Genomic DNA, 20,167 nt, shown 5'->3' on the forward strand with positions numbered 1-20,167 from the left:
AACAACTCTACCGCACTGGTGACCTGTCAGCACCAGTGAGAGCTGATGGCCAGTGCTTTCATGGACTGTGTCTACAGAGACTGTAGCGGTGAGTGCAGCAGCTCTGCGGGCTTGTTCAGTGTTGTTTTGAGCTCTTTTAGTCTCTTCAAGGATACTGCCAACACCCATAATATTTATAAATAAATATTTAGGGCTGGGCAAGGTGTCTCACGCCTGTGATCCCAGCACTTTGGGAGGCCAAGGCGGGTGGACCACAGGGTCAGGAGTTCAAGACCAGCCTGGCCAATATGGTGGAACCCCATCTCTACTAAAAGTACAAAATTTAGCCGGGCGTGGTGGCGCTTGCCTGTAATCCCAGCTATTCTGGAGGCTGAGGCAAAAGAATTGCTTTAATCCGGGAGGCAGAGGTTGCAATGAGCCAAGATCGTACCACTGCACTCCAGAGTAAGACTCCTTCTCAAATAAATAAATAAATATTTTAAAATAAAACACCTGTAATAAATGTGCCATGAGCACTGTGGAAAACTCTGTGTACAAGGGATCCCCATGTTCCCTGCCTTACCGGTCAGGGAATTAGGCCTCTTAGGTCTCACTCCACTTTCTTCCTGTCCCTAAAGCACTTGTCTGTTTCAGCTGCCTCCTCTCCTCTGCTCTGGTTCTCTGCCCTCACCCAAACCCAACCCACAGAGATGTACCAAGGGGGAACCTGCCATATCCTCTCCCCCAACCCCACGGCCACAGATGCCTCTGTCCTGAAGGCCATCCCCTGGCATAATTATTTGCAGGTCTTCTTTCTCTTTTGGGTCTACCAAAGTTCAGGACTCGTACATCACCCAGGTGCAAGCAAACAAGCAAACAAACAAAAAACACGGCATAAAAGTCCGTGACTCTTCAGATAATTCAACCTGGGGGGAGAGGGAGGATGAGGCCTTTGGAACTGGGCTGGGCGATTAGGTCATGATTGATCTTTATTGTTGTAGCTGCAGATTATTTATCCTACTCCCAGAGGAGCATGTGTCACCCGCCTGCCCCACCCCCAGCTTTCTGAAGCCGAACTGCCTGCATCCAAGTGGAGCAGGGGACTGGGAATGGCGGCTGGGCTGTTTACTCATTCTCCCTCCTTGGGGGCCTCTGGCAGCTGCCCCTCCCTGACACATCACATGGATTTTTCTCACTCTCCTCTTCACTGCCATGGGGCATCTCAGCCCTCCTGGGGAAGTGGGCCAGAGACCAAAGGCCAGGCCAAAGACAGCGTCCTTACAGCAGCCTCCGTTCTTGAGTTCCTAAGAACTTTCCCAGGCATGCCCTGGAAAGGAAACAGGGGCGGGAGGAATGAGGTTCCCTAAAAATACATTTAGATTTCCCAGTGGAGGGATGAGTGGGAGAGTGGAAGACAGGACTGTGAGTTACATGGGACATTCAGCTCCGCTCTGTCCCCAAGGTGCACAGGGGTTGCTGGAAAAAACCTCCCTGGAAAAGAACAGGAAAGAGAAGAAGTTCTTGTACCCGCAAATAAATCTCCAAGGGTTGCCCTGGGCCGTGGAGATTAATTCTATTATGATTTGTGATAATAATACATTTTATTTTTGTAGAGTCCTTTAAAACATTTTTACCAATTTCATTTTGCTTGTCAGCATGACCTCATTTGTCCTGGGCCATGAGGCAGGGCAGAGATGAGCCCAACTTCGTAAACAAGAGAACTAAGAAAGAACATAGCTGGGGGCTTGCCAAGTCCGAGTCAGAACCTGCGTTCCCTGGCTCTCCCCCTTAGATCGGTTATGCAATTTCCCTGTGACATATGGGGGTCTCCTTTGTGGGGGCTGGGACTTTCACTTGCTGGATTGAAATTCCCTGGTAGGACTGCCTGGAGACACACAGCCTCCCCTGGTGAAGGGATTCCAGGTTTCCCACCTCTCTTAGGCGGCAGGTCCTTCCTGGGACTGCCACGCCACCTTGCTCTAGAAAGCAGAGCTGTCCTCAGAATTACTCACTAACCACAGCCAACGTGGCTGCACACCTGCTGTGTCCCAGATTTGTGCCAAGGATTTATGCCAATTATCTCACTTGGTCCTCCAGGAACCCTGGGTAGTGGGTACTCTGACCACTTTTATTTTTCAGGTGAGGCAGTAGGAGCAGAGAAGCGAATATGCCCGATGTATTAGTCTGTTGTCATGCTGCTGATACCTGAGGCTGGGTAATTTATAAAGAAAAAGAGGTTTAACGGACTCACAGTTCCACATGGCTGGAGAAGCCTTATAATCATGGTGGAAGGTGAAAGAGGAGAAAGGCACATTTTACATGGTGGCAGGCAAGAGAGAGAATGGGTAGGGAAACTCCCATTTAGAAAACCATCGGGTCTTTTGAGAGATGTATGCACTATCACAAGAACAGCAGAGGTAAAACCCACCCCCATGATTCAGTTACCTCCCACCATTCCCCCCATGACACGTAGGAATTATGGGAGCTACAATTCGAGGTTTGAGTAAGGACACAGACAAACCGTATCAACCTAGGTTACACAATTAGCAAGAGGCAAGGTCCAAGATTTGAGACCAGGACTGCCTGCGTGCCAGAGCAAATGCCTAAATGCCTTTAACTGTGAAAGATGGGCTATGCCACATGTAGAAATCTCCTAGGAGGGGAAGCACACCAGTCAAAAATAATACTATAGGCTAGGTGGCTTAAACAGCAGGCATTTATTCCTCACAGTTCTGGAAGGGGAAGTCCAAGATGAAGGAGCCAGTAGATTTGGCTCTGGGTGAGGCCCACTTCCTGGCTTGCAGATGGAAGCTGTGCCTCCTTGCTGCATCCTCACATCATGGAAGACGGAAGACAGAAAGGAAGAAAGGGCTCTGGTCTCTGGTTCTTTTTTTTTTTTTTTTTTTTTTTTTGAGATGGAGTCTAGTTCTGTCACCCAAGCTGGAGTGCAGTGCCTTGATCTGCAAACTCCACCTCCCGGATTCAAGCAATTCTCTTGCCTCAGCCTCCTGAGTAGCTGGGATTACAGGCATCTGCCACCGCACCTGGCTAATTTTTCGTATTTTTAGTAGAGACGGGGTTTCACCATGTTGGTCAGGCTGGTCTCAAACTCCTGACCTCGTGATCCGCCCACCTCGGCCTCCCAAAGTGCTGGGGTTACAGGCATGAGCCACTGCCCCCAGACTTGGGGGTTTGTTTTTAATCCAAGACATTTCTTTACAGGCTGAAAACGGGTAACCATCATAGACTCTGATGGAGGTCTCTGGCATGGCAGGTGGGGAACCAGGGGACGGGGGACTGACATTGTGAAGCAGGAGGAGGAAGCTGCCAGTGACCTGGGATCAGTCAAGGGGAAAGCTGTGGGCCTGGAAGCCAGAATACCTGGGTTCTAGCTCTGGCTCTGCCAGGCGATGCAAGGCAAACGCTCCCTCTCCCTGGGTCTGCGAGCTCTCAGCTGTACTCTGCAGTCATCCAGGGGTGATTTCTAGGGGCCCTGGCAGCACTGATGTTCTGACAGTTGATCTTTGCTGCTCTTTGGTTTCTCTCATCAATGCCCCTACACCTATGAGGTGGCACATAGGTGTAGTTATTGAGGTGTTGTTATTGACTGAAAGTTTGTGTCACCACCCCCTAAATTCATGTGTTGAAACTTCGATCCCCAGTGTGATGGTATTAGGAGATGTGGCCTTTGGGGAGTGATTAGGTTTAGATGAGGTTCTGAGGGAGAGCCTCTAGGATTGGATTAGTGTTCTTTTAAGAAGAGTCAGAGGCCGAGCGCAGTGGCTCATGCCTGTAATCCCAGCACTGTGGGAGGCCGAGGCGGGCAGATCACCTGAGGTTGGGAGTTCGAGACCAACCTAACCAACGTGGAGAAACCCCATCTCTACCAAAAATATAAAATTACCTGGGCGTGGTGGTACATGCCTGTAATCCCAGCTACTTGGGAGGTTGAGGCAGGAGAATCGCTTGAACCTGGGAGGCAGAGGTTGCGGTGAATCAAGATCGCATCACTGCATTTCAGCCTGGGCAACAAGAGCAAAACTCCATCTCAAAAATAAAAAAAAAAAAAAAGAAAGAAAGCCTTTGTAGAGTTTGCTGATATCTATGAAATAAAAACTTTTACAATAGCCAATTGCAAGCCACCAGTGGATTCAACATTCTGAGCTCCTGTGAGAAGGCATGGGCTGGCTCCAACACATCATTGCCCCTCCCAGGTGCCCACTCTTGGCTCTCAGATGTCCTTGATGAAGGGGAAATTTTAATTTCGTTTCAGTCCCTGGCAGGTGTCTGATGCATAGTCTAGGAAAACCAAGTCCCAGACACTCCATCCCTCTCCAGGCTCCCAGGCTCCAGCCACAGGGGAAAGAAGCAAACAGTGTAAAGCCTTGATGTCTAAAAGGGTTTTTTTCTTCCAAGGAGTTCAAAGCAGTTACTGTGTCTGATCTTACCTTACCCTCCCAACACCCTGGGGAAGTGGGGAGACAGCAGGAATGATGTTGGTATCCCTTCCTGAAAGATGAGGACACTAAGGCCCAGAAAGTGTAGACAGCTTGTCCAAGGCCATCAGCAGTTGGGAGCAAAGGCTGGAATAGGGAGACCAAACTATGCCTTGAATCCTCAGCCTCATACCCCTTCCCCCACGTCACCTTCTTGCAACCCACAACAAGAGGTGGATAGCAGTGGAGAAGCAGGAGATCTTCCTGTGGTTTTCCCAGACAGAACCCAGGTCTCCACTTCCCAGCTCTCCTAGTCTCAGACCACACACCCGTAGCGCCTCGAGGGTAGCTGGCCCGACAGGCTTCCCTTGGGGCTGTGCCAGCTCTGTCTCTGCTCATTAGCAGGTCTGTTTCCAGGTGGATCCACCACGGGGTCATTAAAGCAATAAACAAGTTCCCAATTGTCGGTGGGCTAGTCCTGGCACCCACCGCTCCCTGCATTGTGCTGAGTTCCAGCGGGCCCACACAGCCCAAGAAACAATGCCTCACTTCCTCCCAGGAAGCCGCAGACCTGAGCCAGCCTCCTGGGCTCGCCCACGTGCTCTGGCCAAGCCATTGTCTCCAAGTCGGAGGGGTCCAGTCATTCCCATGACCAGGGTAGTGGCATCCTCTTTGCTGTCCAAAAGCAGGAGGTCAAGAAGCCAGGGCCAAGAGCTATAGCTCCCCTAAGGATGCTACTGCCCAGATCGCCGCAGTCCCTGGCCAGGAGTCCTGTGGCCTTTGCAGTGCATCTGAATTGCATGCCTCAGTCTTTCCCTGGAACAGGGGTGCAAAAGAGACTCTAGAAACAAATGTGAGACTGGAGCCCTAACCAAGCCACCCAGGCTTCCTGGCACCCCTTTCCCTCTGTTTGGCTAGGATTGCTCTCTACGCCCCAAAGTATTCATGCATATATCCCCAGGGAGGGGCTAAGTGGCAGCAAGGATAGGCCTATCAATAATGTGAGCAATGACGTCATCGAGCCTCGCAAAGGGTCCCTCACTAGGTGGGGGAGAAATTCTAGCAGCCCAGGGTTTTCTTTCTTCAGATGTATTCTAACAGGCATTCAGCTGGGTCCCTCTCAAAGTGGGTTATCGGGGGCCTATGCCAGAATTGCCACCAACCTGGATTTCTTTGTTTTCAGTGTCTCGACTTGGAATTCCTTAGATGGAATGATGCGTTAGGAGAGGGAGAGAACTTGGGTCACAGCGAGCTAGGACCTGGAAAGAGAAGGGGATTCGGGGTGGGGTAGAGACTGAGAAGCCTGGGCCGGATTTATAGCACCTCATGCATAGGCCAAGGAGAAGCTGGCCCTGGTGGTCCACAAGATGAGAAGTGTTAAGGTGGGAAGGCAAGGGTGCCAGAGACTCTGCGTGTAGTCTCTCGCCCTTGCCAAGACCCAGCAAGAGCTGGTGAGGCTGATGAGGTATTTAGTTGAGGGCCAACTCTGCATCAGCTAAACACAATTTGCTAAGTCTGCTCAGCTTTGGCCCTGAGCCCCCACCCCGGGAAGCACAGACAACTTATCCATAGAGCTCTCTGGGAGAGGATACGGGAGCCCTGGATTGTAGAGGCTGATGGAGAAAGGTCCTGGCTGAGGACGTGGGGGCTGGGGAGAACATGCTGGAAAAGAGATCTTTCACAGAGAAAGGAGCCCCTGCTAGGAAATGGCTGTGGAGTGAAAGACATTAGAAATATGCTGAAGGGCTGGGTACAATGACTCACTCCTGTAATCCCAGAACTTTAGGAGGCCAAGGTGGATGGATCACCTGTCAGGAGTTCAAGACCAGGCTGGCCAACATGGCGAAACCCTGTCTCTACTAAAAATGCAAAAATTATCAGGCCATGGTGGCAGATGCCTGTAATTCCAGCAACTTGGGAGGCTGAGGCAGGAGAACCGCTTGAACCCCGGAGGTGGAGGTTACACTGAGCTGAGATCGAATCATGGCGCCCCAGCCTCGGTGACAGAGCAAGGCTCCTCAAGAAAAAGAAAAGAAAAGAAAAGAAAAGAAAAAAGAAAAAAGAAATATGCTGAAGAGATAAAAGGATGACACAAAGAACAGCCTCAAACTACAAACCTAAGTGTAGGAAACAGCAACACTGCCTTTCTTTTTAGATTAACTTTATCGAGTTAAATATAAAATGAAATATGAAATAAAATGCACCATGTGCATTTTATTTCATTGGAGATAGCATCCATTCTGTCCCTCAGGCTGGAATGCAGTGGTATGACTGTAGCTCAATGCAGTCTCACTGCCTTGCCTCAAGCCATCCTCCTGCCTCAGCCTCCTGAGTACTTGGGACTACAGATATATGCCACCATGCCCAGCTATTTTTTTTCCCCTTTGGTATGAAGGAGTCTCGCTACGTTGCCCAGGTTAGTCTTGAACTCCTGGCCTCAAGCAATCCTCCCTCAGCCTCTCAAAGCACTGGGATTACAGACATGAGCCACCACACCTGGCTGAACTATATCAGATTAAAGCACACGGTTCAATAAGTTTGGATAAATATATAAACCCCTAGCCGGGCGCGGTGGCTCAAGCCTGTAATCCCAGCACTTTGGGAGGCAGAGGCGGGTGGATCACGAGGTCAAAAGATCGAGACCATCCTGGTCAACATGGTGAAACCCCGTCTCTACTAAAAATACAAAAAAAAATTAGCTGGGCATGGTGGTGCGTGCCTGTAATCCCAACTACTCAGGAGGCTGAGGCAGGAGAATTGCCTGAACCCAGGAGGCGGAGGTTGCGGTGAGCCGAGATCGTGCCATTGCACTCCAGCCTGGGTAACATGAGTGAAACTCCGTCTCAAAAAAAAAAAAAAAAAAAATATATATATATATATATATATATAAACCCCTGTAAACAGCACCGCAACCTAGATAGAGAATATTTCTCTAGAAGTTCCCTCCTTTCATTGCAGCCAGTCTCCCCGCAGCTACTGGCCCCAGGCAACCACTGATCTGGTTTCTGTGTAGTCTCTCGCCCTATTGAACAGTTTTGCAAATGTGAGATTTTCATATAAGAGAACGCATAGAATACGGGCTCTTTTGTGTGTGGCTTTCCTCAGTTTTTGCATGTATCAGTAGTTTCTTTCTTTTTTTTTTTTTCTTTTTTTTTTGAGATGGAGTTTCACTCTTGTTGCCCAGGCTGGAGTGCAATGGCATGATCTCAGCTCACCACAACCTCTGCCTCCTGGGTTCAAGCGATATTCCTGCCTCAGCCTCCCAAGTAACTGGGACCACAGGCACGCATCACCACACCCAGCTAATTTTTGTATTTTTAGTAGAGACAGGGTTTCTCCATGTTGGTCAGGCTGATCTCGAACCCCCAACCTCAGGGGATCCACCTGCCTCGGCCCCCCAGAGTGCTGGGATTATAGCCATGAGCACCATGCTCTGCCAGTTTGATTCTTTTATCAAGTAGATTCCATTGTGCAGCTATACCACAGTTTTTCCATTCACCTGTCAGTGGACATCTTGACTGTTTTCAATTTGGGACTGTGATGAAGAAACCTTCCTTCAGCATTTGTGTACATGTCTTTGTGGATGGATACGACTGGGCGCAGTGGCTCACGCTTGTAATCCCAGCATCCTTTGGGAGGCCGAGAGAAGCGTATCACCTGAGGTCAGGAGTTCAAGACCAGACTGGCCAACATGGTGAAACCCTGTCTCTACTAAAAAATACAAAACTTAGCTGGATGTGACGGTGCATGCCTATAATCCCAGCTACTCAAGAGGCTGAGGCAGGGAGAACTGCTTGAACAGGGGAGGCAGAGGTTGCAGTGAGCCGATTGAGCCATTGCACCCCAGCCTAAGTGATAGAACAAGACTCCGTCTCAAAAAAAAAAAAAAGAAAGAAAAAGAAAAAGAAAAGAAAAAAAGGAATTGCCAAACTATTTTTCAAAGTGATTGTGGCACTGTGTGCACCCACGAGCAATCTATGAGAGCTCCAACTGCTCTACACTTTGTGTACTCTTGATATTATCCATCATTTTTCTTTTCTTTTTTGGAAGCAGGCTCCTTTTTTGAAAAAAAAAAAAAGTTAATCTAACTTTTTTTTTTTTGAGACAGAGTCTTGCCCTGTCACCTAGGCTGGAGTGCAGTGGCAAGATCTCACGTCACTGCAACCTCCTCCTCCTGGGTTCAAGTAATTCTCCTACCCCAGCCTCCTGAGTAGCTGGGATTACAGGTGTGCAACCGTCACACCTGGCTAATTTTTGTTTTTTCTTAGTATAGACAGGGTTTACTATGTTGGCCAGGTTGGTTTCAAACTCCCAACCTCGTGATCCGCCCACCTTGATCTCTCAAAATGCTGGAATTACATGGGTGAGCCACTGCTCCTGGCCTTCAATTTAATTTAATTTTAAGTTGTGGGATTCAGGTGCAGGATGTGCATGTTGGTTACATAGGTAAACGTATGCCATGGTGGTTTGCTGCACCTATCGACCCATCACCTAGGTATTAAGCCCCGCATCCATTAGCTATTTATCCTGATGCTCTCCCTCCCTCCCACCCCACCAACAGGCCTCAGGGTGTGTTCTTCCTCTCCCTGTGTCCATGTGTTCTCATTGTTCAGCTCCCACTTGTAAGTGAGAGCATGTGGTGTTTGGTTTAGTGTTCCTGTGTTAGTCTGAGGCAGGCTCTTGCTCTGTCACTCAGGCTTGAGTGCAGTGGTGTGACCACAGTTCATGGCAGCCTCAACCCTCCAGGCTCAAGTGATCCTCCTGCCTCAGCCTCCCAAGTAGCTGAGACCACAGGCATATACCACCGAGCCTGGCTAATTTTTAAAATTTTTGTGGAGATGGAGTCTCCCTATGTTTCCCAGGCTGGTCTTGAATTCCTGGACTCAGGTGATCCTCCTGCCTTGTCCTCCCAAAATGCTGGAATTAAAGGCGTGAACCACCGAGTCTGGCCTCTTTTTTTCTTTAATCATTCTACTGGGAGTGTTGTAAAGTCTCATGGTGGGTTTCATTCGCATTTCCTTGATAATTAATGATCTTTAATGTGCCTATTTGTCATTCATATATCTTCTTTGGTGAAATGGCTGCTCAAATACTTTGTCCATTAAAAACAATTGGGTTGGGTGGGTGCAGGTGGCTCACGCCTGTAATCCCAACACTTTGGGAGGCTGAGGCGCGAGGATCGCTGGAGGGCAGGAATTTTCAACCTGCCTGGCCAACATGGTGAAACCCCATCTCTACCAAAAATACAAAAATTAACAGGACGTGGTGGTGCACACCTGTAATTCCAGCTACTTGGGAGGCTGAGACAGAAGAATCACTTGAACCAAGGAAGCAGGGGTTGCAATGAGCCAAGATCACACAACTGCACTCTAGCCTGGGAGGCAGCGAGATTCTGTCTCAACAAAACTAAACAATTGGATTATTTGTATTCTTCTTATTGAATTGTAAGTGTTCTTTATATATTCTGAATACAAATTCTTTGTCTGACATGTGCCTTGTAAATATTTTTTTTTTGAGATGAAGTCTTGGTCTGTCTTCCAGGGTGGAGTGCAATGGCAAGATCTCAGCTCACTGCCACCTCCACCTCCCGGGTTCAAGCAATTCTCCCTGGCTCAGTTTCTCAAGTGGCTAGGATTACAAGTGTGCACCGTCACACCCTGTTAATTTTTGTATTTTTAGTAGAGACAGGGTTTCACCATGTTGGCCAGTCTGGTCTTGAACTCCTGACCTCAGGTGATCTGCCTGCTTCGGCCTCCCAAAGTGCTGGGATTACAGGCATGAGCCACCGTACCTGGCCTGAATTCCCTGATTTTTGTAAGACAGGGTCTCTGTTCTCCAGGCTGGAGTGCAGCGGTATAGTCATAGCTCACTGCAGCCTCCAACCCCTGGGCTCAAGCAAATCCTCCCACGTCAACCTCCCTGGTAGCCAGGATCATAGGTGCGTGCCACTGTGCCTGGCCTCTTTTCATTTTCTAAAAGTGTGAAGAGCAGAAGATTCAAATTTCAACAGTTAGGCTTATTTCTCTTTTTTTTTTTTTTTTAAGATGGGGTTTCACCATATTGGTCAGGCTGGTCTCGAACTCCTGATCTCAGGTGATCCACCCACCTCAGCCTCCCAAAGTGCTGGTATTACAGGCGTGAGCCACTGCGCCCAGCTGACTTATTGTTTCTTTTATGGTGAATGCTTTCGGTGTCCTAAGAAACTACTGCCTACCCTAAAGTCAGAAAAAAAATTATTTTAAGTTTTGTTTTAGAATTTTATCATTTTAGCTTTTATTTTTAGCTCTGTGATCCTTTTCTAGTTTATTTTTGTGTGTATTATGAGGTAGGGGTCAAGGTATATTTTTTTCCTATAAGACTATATAGTTGTTTTAGTATCATTTGTTGAAAAGATATCCTTTCCTCTTTAAACTACCGTAGCACGTTTGTGAAAAATCAATTGACAAAACGTGTGGATCTATTTCTGGACTCTGTTCTGCTTTATTGATCTGTGTGTCCACCCTTATGCCAATACCATACTTGACTTGATTACTGTAGCTGTATAGTAGGTCTTGAAGTCAGGTGATACGAATCCAGCTTTGCTCTTCTTTGTCAAGATAACTTTGGATATCCAAGGCCCTTGAGTTTCCACATAAATGTTTGAATTAGCTTGTCAATTTCTGTAAAAATTACTGGGTAATTATGATTGGGATTGCATTGAATGCACGGATCAATTTTAGGAGAATTAACATTTTAACAATATTGAGTCTTCCTATTTTATGGGTAATTTTAGGTGTCAACTTGACTAGATTAAGGGTACCTAGAAACCTGGTAAAGCGTTATGTTTGGGTGTGTCTGTGAGGGTGTTTCTGCGTGAGCCACTGCACCTGACCAACACTTCTAATATTAAATATTGAAATACATGTGAGCTATGCATACATACATTTAAAAAAGATTAGGGCTGGGAGCAGTAGGTCATGCCTGTAATCCTGGCACTTCGGGAGGCCAGGGAGGATCACTTGAGGCCCGAAGTTCAAGACCCTCCTGAGCAAGAATCCATCTCTACAAAAAAATTAAAACTTAGCTGGACGTGGTAATGCGCACCTGTAGTTCTAGCTATTCAGGAAGCTGAGGCAGCAGGATGGCTAAAGGCCAAGAATTCAAGGCTTCAGTGAGCAATGACACCCCACAGCACTGCACTCTGGCCTGGGCGACAGAGTAAGATCCTGTCTCTAAAAATAAAAAAAATAATAATAATGTGGCGGGGTGCGGTGGCTCACACCTGTAATCCCAGCACTTTGGGAGGCCGAGGCAGGTGGATCATGAGGTCAAGAGATCGAGACCATCCTGGTCAACATAGTGAAACCCCGTCTCTACTAAAAATACAAAAAATTAGCTGGGCATGGTGGTGCGTGCCTGTAATCCCAGCTACTCAGGAGGCTGAGGCAGGAGAATTGCCTGAACCCAGGAGGCGGGGGTTGTGGTGAGCCGAGATCGCGCCATTGCACTCCAGCCTGGGCAACAAGAGCGAAACTCCGTCCCAAAAAATAATAATAATAATAATAATAATAATGTTTGTAGGGCTGGGAGCAGTGGCTCACACCTGTAATCCCAGCACTTTGGGAGGCTGAGGCGGGCAGATCACTTGAGGTCAAGAGTTTGAAACCAGCCTAGCCAACATGGTGAAACCCTGTCTCTGTCAAAAATGCAAAATTAGCCAGGCATGGTGGTGCGCGCCTGTAGTCCCAGCTACTCAAGTAGCTGAGGCAGGAGAATTGCGTGAGCCTGGGAGGTGGAGGTTTCAGTGACCTGAGATTGTGCCACGTACTCCAGCCTGGGGACCAGCGTGAGGCTTGGTCTCAAAATAATAATGATGATGATGATGCGTGTAAGAATGAAAAATAGGAAGATATTTAAAAATTATATTTTATCTCATTAAACATTTAAAAGTATATTTAAAAAGATTAATAAAAACAGGTAAGATAATTATTTACCCAAAATTTGGTGAATCAGTGAGTGATGGCAACCGTAGCGGTGATGGATTAAATCAAGGAATAAGTGGAAAGCGGAATTTCTAGGGAGCATCTCCAACCACCACACTGTTAAAAAACAAACAATCACAAATATTTCAGGCTTGCCTCGTGCTCTAGAACTGCATCATTTACTGTCGTGCATTATTATAATTATCATAGACTGCATGAATTTTTATTTTGTAACAATTTATATTCATTCATTCATTTTTCAACCTGCTTATTCCAGTTCAGCGCTGCAGGTGGCTGGATCCTGTCCCAGCAGCTCAGAGGATCAGGTGGGAACCAGCCGTGGACAGGTTCCATTCCCTCACAGGGCCCACGCACACACACACCACACTCACACAGACTGGGGTCATTTAGACACGCTGATTAACCTCATGTGTACAGCCTTGGAATGTGGGAGGAAACTGGAGTACCTGGAAAAACCCATGAAAACATGGAAAGAGTGTGCAAACTCCACGCCAACAATAACAGACTGATTTCTTTTCCTCATCAACGTTGTAAAGAAGCCACATTGGGTTGGGCATCGTGGCTTATGCCTGCAATCCCAGCACTTTGGGAGGCCGAGGCGGGTGGGTCGCCTGAGGTCAGGAGTTCGAGACCAGCCTGGCCAACATGGTGAAACCCCATCTCTACTAAAAATACAAATATTAGCTGGGTGTGGTGGCGCACGCCTGCAGTCCTAGCTACTTGGAAGGCTGAGACAGGAGAATCCCTTGAACCTGGGAGGCGGAGGTTGCAGTGAGCAGAGATCTTGCCATCGCCCTCCAACCTGGGTGACAGAGTGAGACTCCATCTCAAAAAAAAAAAAAAAAAAAACCACATGGGATGAGATAGCTTATTCAAGAACTTCATGTATTCTATTGGTTCTGTCTCTCCAGAGAACCCTGACTAATATATCATCCATAAACATGGTGTATCTCTTTATTCTTTTAGATTTTTTTTTTTTTTTAAATAAAGGTGGGGTTTCACCATGATGGCCAGGCTGGTCTTGAACTCCTGACCTCAGGTGATCCACCCACCTCAGCCTCCCAAAGTGCTAGGATTACAAGCGTAAGCCACAGCGCCTGGTCTATTCTTTTAGATCTTTAATTTCCTTTAGCAATGTTTAGCAGTTTGCAGTGTAAATGTCTTACACATCTTTCATTAAATGTATCATCATTTCATGTTTGTTAGTACTAACAGCAACTTCTCATTTCATTTTCCAGTTGTTTATTACTAGTATATAGAAAATCGGTTGATTTTTGCATATTGACCTTGTATTCTGCAACCTTGCTCAACTCGCTTATTGGTTCTACTAGTTTTGTTTATTGTTTTCATTAATTGCTTAGGGTTTTCTATATATGTGTCATATTAACTGTAAATAAGGATAGTTTGGGCCAGGCGTGGTGACTCAAACCTGTAATCCCAGCACTCTAAGAGGCCGAGGTGGGCAGCTCACGTGAGGTCAGGAGTTTGAGACCAGCCTGGCCAACATGGAGAAATCCTGCCTCTACTAAAAATACAAAAATTAGCCAGGCATGGTGGTGCGTGCCTGTAGTCCCAGCTACTTAGGAGGCTAAGGCAGGTGAATCGCTTGAACTCAGGAGGCAGAGCTTGCAGTGAGCCGAGATCACATCATTGCACTCCGATCTGGGGGACAGAGCGAGACTCTGTCTCAAAAAAAAAAAAAAAAGATAATTTTGGCCAGGATCAATGGCTCATACCTGAAATCCCAGCAATTTGGAAAGCCAAGGTGGGAGGATTGCTTGAGCCCAGAAGTTTGAGACCAGCGTGGGCAACATAGTGAAGCCCCATCTTTATTTAAGAAAAAAAAAAGTTTTTTTTTAATTAAAAAAAAAAACATTTCTTCCTTTATTAGAGGTATGCCCCACATTTCTAGTTTACTTGATATATTATTTGTTTGTGTATTGCTGGGTTCTAGTTGCAGAATTTTTTTTTTTTAATGGAGTTTCACTCTTGTTGCCCAGGCTGGAGTGCAATGGTACGATCTTGGCTCACTGCAACCTCCGCCTCCCGTGTTCAAGCAATTCTCCTGCCTCAGCCTCCTGAGCAGCTGGGATTACAAGTGCCCACTACCATGCTCAGCTAATTTTTTGTATTTTTAGTAGAGAAGGGGTTCACTATGTTGGCTAGACTGGTCTCGAACTCCTGAGCTCAGGCGATCCACCCGCCGTGACCTCCCAAGTGCTGGGATTACAGGGGTGAGCCACTGTGCCAGGCCTATTTGCAGAAATTTTGTCAAGGCTTTTATGTCCACATTCAAGAGGAGCATTAGTCCCCAGTTTTCCTTCCTTATAATTTTTTTTTTTTGAGACAGAGTCTTGTTCTGTTGCCCAGGCTGGAGTGCAGTGGTGCGATATCAGCTCACTGCAACCTCTGCCTCCCAGGTTCAAGCAATTCTCCTGTCTCAGCCTCCCACGTAGTTAGGACTACAGGCGTGCACCACCACACCTGGCTTATTGTTGCATTTTTTAGTGGAGATGTTATTTCACCATGTTGGCCAGGTGGGTCTCGAACTCCTGACCTCATGTGATCCGCCCACCTCAGCCTCCCAAAGCACTGGGATTACAGGAGTGAGCCACTGTGCCTGGCCTCCTTATGATATTTTTGGTTGTGGTATCAGAGTAATACTGGACTCATAAAAATGAATTGGGGAATGTTCCTTCTTTCTCTGTTTTCTGAAACAATTAATGTATGATTAGGATTATTTTACTTTTAAGTATTTGACAGAATTTTGCCAGTTTTAAAAAATTACTGCTTCAAGTCTTTAATCCATAGAAGGCTATTCAGATTTTCTATTTCTTCTTGGGCCAGTTCTGGTAATACGCATGTTTCAAGTAATTTGTCCATTTTATCTAAGTTGCCAAATTTATTCCATAAAGTTGTTTTTTGTTTTTTTTTTTGAGACAGAGTTTCACTCATGTTACCCAGGCTGGAGTGCAATGGCGCAATCTCGGCTCACCACAACCTCCGCCTCCTGGGTTCAGGCAATTCTTCTGCCTCAGCCTCCTGAGTAGCTGGGATTACAGGCACGCGCCATCATGCCCAGCTGATTTTTTTTTGTATTTTTAGTAGAGACGGGGTTTCACTATGTTGACCAGGATGGTCTCGATCTCCTGACCTTGTGATCCACCCGCCTCGGCCTCCCAAAGTGCTGGGATTACAGGCTTGAGCCACCGCGCCCGGCCTCATAAAGTTATTAATAATACTCCTTTTTAATCCTTTTCATCCTTTCCATGTCTGTGGAATCTGAAGTGATATGTCCCTTGCCCTTCGTTCCTGATATTGGTAATTTTTGTCTTTCCTCTTTTGTTGTTGATCAATCTAGCTAGAGGCTTATCAATTTTGTTGATCTTCTCAAGGAAACAGCCTTTACTTTCATTGATTTTCTTTAATGTTGGTCTGTTTATTATTTCACTGATTTCCACTTTTATCTTTATTACTTTCTTCTTTATTACTTTCTTCCTAGTATTGCTTTTTGAAGGTCATAGAAGGGCGTGGGCTTCTATTCCCATCTCCAGTCATAAGTCACAGAAGGTCTGAGTTAAAAGGGGTCTTAGACCCAACCTTGTCCACTCCTTTCATTTCATAGGTGAACAGAAATTCAGAGGGGGAACTGGTTTTCCTCCAGCCACTTAGCTTTCTTCTAAGGTCAATTAATTCATTCATTTCTTCATTCATTTCTTATTTGTATATTCTTATTCATTCATGTTAGATATATCTGTTGAGCTTATACTGTGGACCAGAGGCTGTTCTAAGACCAAAGATGAACAAATCTCAGCATTTGCTTTCAAAAATCTTCCAGCCTAATGAGGGAAGTAGCAAGTTCTCAGCCAATGCAGTGACAGGTGTCATAGCAAAGGTATTCTCAGAGTGCCATGAAAGCACCAAGAAAGTGATTCAAACTCTGATGGATGATGTGAAGATGAGGATGGGGACAGAGGATGCTCAGGGAAGACTTCAAAGAAGACATTTAAAATCGGTCCACTAGGGCCAGGCATGGTGGTTCACACCTATAATCCCAGCACTTTGGGAGGCCGTGGCAGGCAGATCACCTGAGGCTGGAAGTTCGAGACCAGCCTGTCCAACATGGAGAAACCCAGTCTCTCCTAAAAAAATAAAATAAAATTAGCCCAGCATGGTGGCGCATGCCTGTAATCCCAGTTACTCAGGAGGCTGAGGCAGGAGAATCGCTTGAACTCGAGGGGTGGAGGTTGTGGAGAGCTGAGATCATGCCATTGCTCTCCAGCCTGGGAAACAAGAGTGAAACTCCACCTCAAAAAAAAAAACAAAAACAAACAAACAAAAAAAACAGGTCCACCAGGCAAATAACTTTTTCACTCCAGAAAGAGCTTTGTGAATCTACTAAAAATTTGTTTAAATAAGGCAAATGGAAAGCAATGCACATCTCAATAAGCAGCCACCAATTAATCAATTAGCTAATTTGGTGTCCAGCATCTGCTGTGAGGGTTGGGAAAACACAGATTATGTAAATGATTAAATCATGCTTTCCGAAGAACAAATATTCTCTCAGATTCCCATTTACTGATTTTCTGTGTTGCAAACAGCTGATCCCATCCACAGAAGGAAATATATTTAGAAGCTGTAGTTATCTGCCGGGCACAGTGGCTCATGCCTGTAATCCCAGCACTTGGGAGGCCAAGGTAGGCAGAACATCTAAGGTCAGGAGTTCAAGACCAGCCTGGCTAACATGGGGAAAGCCTGTCTCTACTAAAAATACAAAAACTAGCTGGATATGGTGGTGTTTGCCTGTAGTCCCAGCTACTTGAGAAGTCTGAGGCAGGAGAATCACTTGAACCTGGAGGCAGAGGTTGCAGTGAGCCGAGATCACACCACTGCGCTCCAGCCTGGGTAACAGAGCAAGACTCCATTTCAAAAAAAAAAATAGGGCCGGGCGCGGTGGCTCAAGCCTGTAATCCCAGCACTTTGGGAGGCCGAGGCGGGTGGATCCCGAGGTCAAGAGATCGAGACCGTCCTGGTCAACATGGTGAAACCCCGTCTCTACTAAAACTACAAAAAATTAGCTGGGCATGGTGGCACGTGCCTGTAATCCCAGCTACTCAGGAGGCTGAGGCAGGAGAATTGCCTGAACCCAGGAGGCGGAGGTTGCGGTGAGCCGAGATTGCGCCATTGCACTCCAGCCTGGGTAACAAGAGTGAAACTCCGTCTCAAAAAAAAAAATAAATAAATAAAAAATAAAGAAGAAGCTGTAGTATATTGGCATCCTTTTCTATTATCTCCTTATCTATTGCTGCATAACAAATTACCCCAAAACCTAGTGACTTAAATAATAAATATTTTTCATCTTACACAGTTTCTGTGGGTCAGAAATTCAGGAGTGGCTTAGCTGAGTGATTCTTATTCAGGGTATCTCATGAGGTTTTTCATGAAACTATTGGCAGCTGTTGCAGTCTCTGAAGACTTGTCTGGAACTAGAGGATCTTACTTCCAACTCACTCACCAGGCTGTGGGCAGGAAGCTTCAGTTCCTTGCCATGTGGGTCTTTCCACAGGGCTGCTCGATTTGGTGAGTGGCTTACCCCAGAGCAAATGATTGAAATGCCTTTTTGCATTTTATGACCTGATTCATCCCACATTATAACTTCTGCCTTATCTTATTCATTAACAGTGAATCATAGCTGGGCGTGGTGGCTCACACTTGTAATCCCAGCACTTTGGAAGGCCAAGGTGGGCTGATCACTTGACATTAGGAGTTCAAAGCACTTTGGAAGGCCAAGGTGGGCTGATCACTTGACATCAGGAGCTCAAGACCAGCCTGACCAAGATGGTGAAACCCCATCTCTACTAAAAATATAAAAATTAGGCAGGCGTGATGGTACACCTGCAATCCCAGCTATTCAGGAGGCTGAGGCAGAAGAATTGCTTGAACCCAGGAGGTGGAGATTGCAGTGAGCCAAGATCGTGCCACTGCACTCCAGCATGGGTAACAAAAGGAGACTCCAAATTAAAAAAAAAAAAGTGAGTCACGAAGTCCAGCCCCCACACTCAGTGGAAAAGAGGAATTACTCAAGGGCAAGGACATGAATGAACACCAAGAGGGAAATCATTGGGGGCCATCTTGGAGATTTACTATCACAGATACCCTTATGGGTTGACTACTATTTTTTTTTTTTTTTTAAAGATGGGGTTTCACCATGTTGGTCAGGCTGGTCTTGAACTCCCGACCTCAGGTGATCCGCCCGCCTTGGCCTCCAAAGTGCTTGGATTACAGGTGTGAGCCACCACGCCTGGCCCAGTTTGACTACAATTTCAAGAATCTGGAAGTTTAGTGACATTGAGATTAAAATGGTGAATCCGGCTGGGCAGAGTGGCTCAGGCCTGTAATCTCAGCACTTTGGGAGGCTGAGGCAGGCAAATCATCTGAGGTCGGGAGTTAAAGATCAGCCTGCCCAACATGGAGAAACCCTGTCTCTACTAAAAATACAAAAATTAGCTGGCCGTGGTGGTGTGCACCTGTAATCCCAGCTGCTTGGGAGGCTGAGGCAGAGAATTGCTTGAACCCGGGAGGCGGAGGTTGCAGTGAGCCAAGATCGCACCACTGCACTCCAGCCTGGGAGACAGAGTAAGACTCTGTCTTCAAAAAAAAAAAGGTCAATCCATCTTTGCCTCATTTTCCACACAAAAATATAAAGAAAAAGTCCTAATTCTTGGAAATAAAATTATTTCCTAGAATCTTGTCCTCTTTGTTGATGTTATGCATTATATACTAAAATAAAAAATAATGATTAGATCGACACATATGCAGTGAAAAAAAGAAAAGAAAACAAGCAAACAAAAGTAATGGGAGTTTTTATTGAGGACCCAATCCAGTCCCATGCTGGGAGAAATATCTTAGATATTAGACGGCAACTTCAAAAAATCTTTTTTTTTTTTTTTTTTTTTTTTTGAGAGTTTCGCTCTTGTTACCCAGGCTGGAGTGCAATGGCGCGATCTCGGCTCACCGCAACCTCCACCTCCCGGGTTCAGGCAATTCTCCTGCCTCAGCCTCCTGAGTCACTGGGATTACAGGCACGCGCCACCATGCCCAGCTAATTTTTTGTATTTTTAGTAGAGACAGGGTTTCACCATGTTGACCAGGATGGTCTCGATCTCTTGACCTCATGATCCACCCGCCTCGGCCTCCCACAGTGCTGGGATTACAGGCTTGAGCCACCGTGCCCGGCCAACTTCAAAAAATCTTCTGGAAGGATGTATTCTTTGGCAGTTTGGAATTATGCAGGAGCTATTGCCTTCTTACTGAGTAAGAGCAAGACCAAATTCACAGTGTTAGGTTCAACAGAGTATTCCGTGGTGGAGGAATCTGCAGGTTTTCATGACAATCTCTGTCTGCAGAGGGGCAGGGCTCTGGAAGCTCCCTTCAACAGCTGACGAAATCCCTGAAAATGTGACCGAGCAGTGTGGGCCATTTTAAGGGCCAACTTGGAGTTTTAAGCCAAAGATTGAAGATTTGAAAAGGAATCACGTTGTTGATTGGGGTGCAGGGGTCATATGGCTATTGGTACAGATCTCACTGATGAAAGCTTGCTTTTAACAGAATAGATTCTTCAGCTTGCATGGATAGTTTGTCATGAAAATATATTTAAAGTGGGAACCTGTAGGCCAAGCAAAGTAGCTCATGCCTGTAAGCTCAGCACTTTGGGAGGTCACGGCAGGTGGATTACATAAGAAGAGGAGTTCAAGACCACCCTGGCCAAGA

The sequence above is a fragment of the Sapajus apella genome, unplaced genomic scaffold, assembly GCF_009761245.1.
Source record: "Sapajus apella isolate SASKATOON/1434 unplaced genomic scaffold, GSC_monkey_1.0 scaffold22, whole genome shotgun sequence".
Lineage (NCBI taxonomy): Eukaryota > Metazoa > Chordata > Mammalia > Primates > Cebidae > Sapajus > Sapajus apella.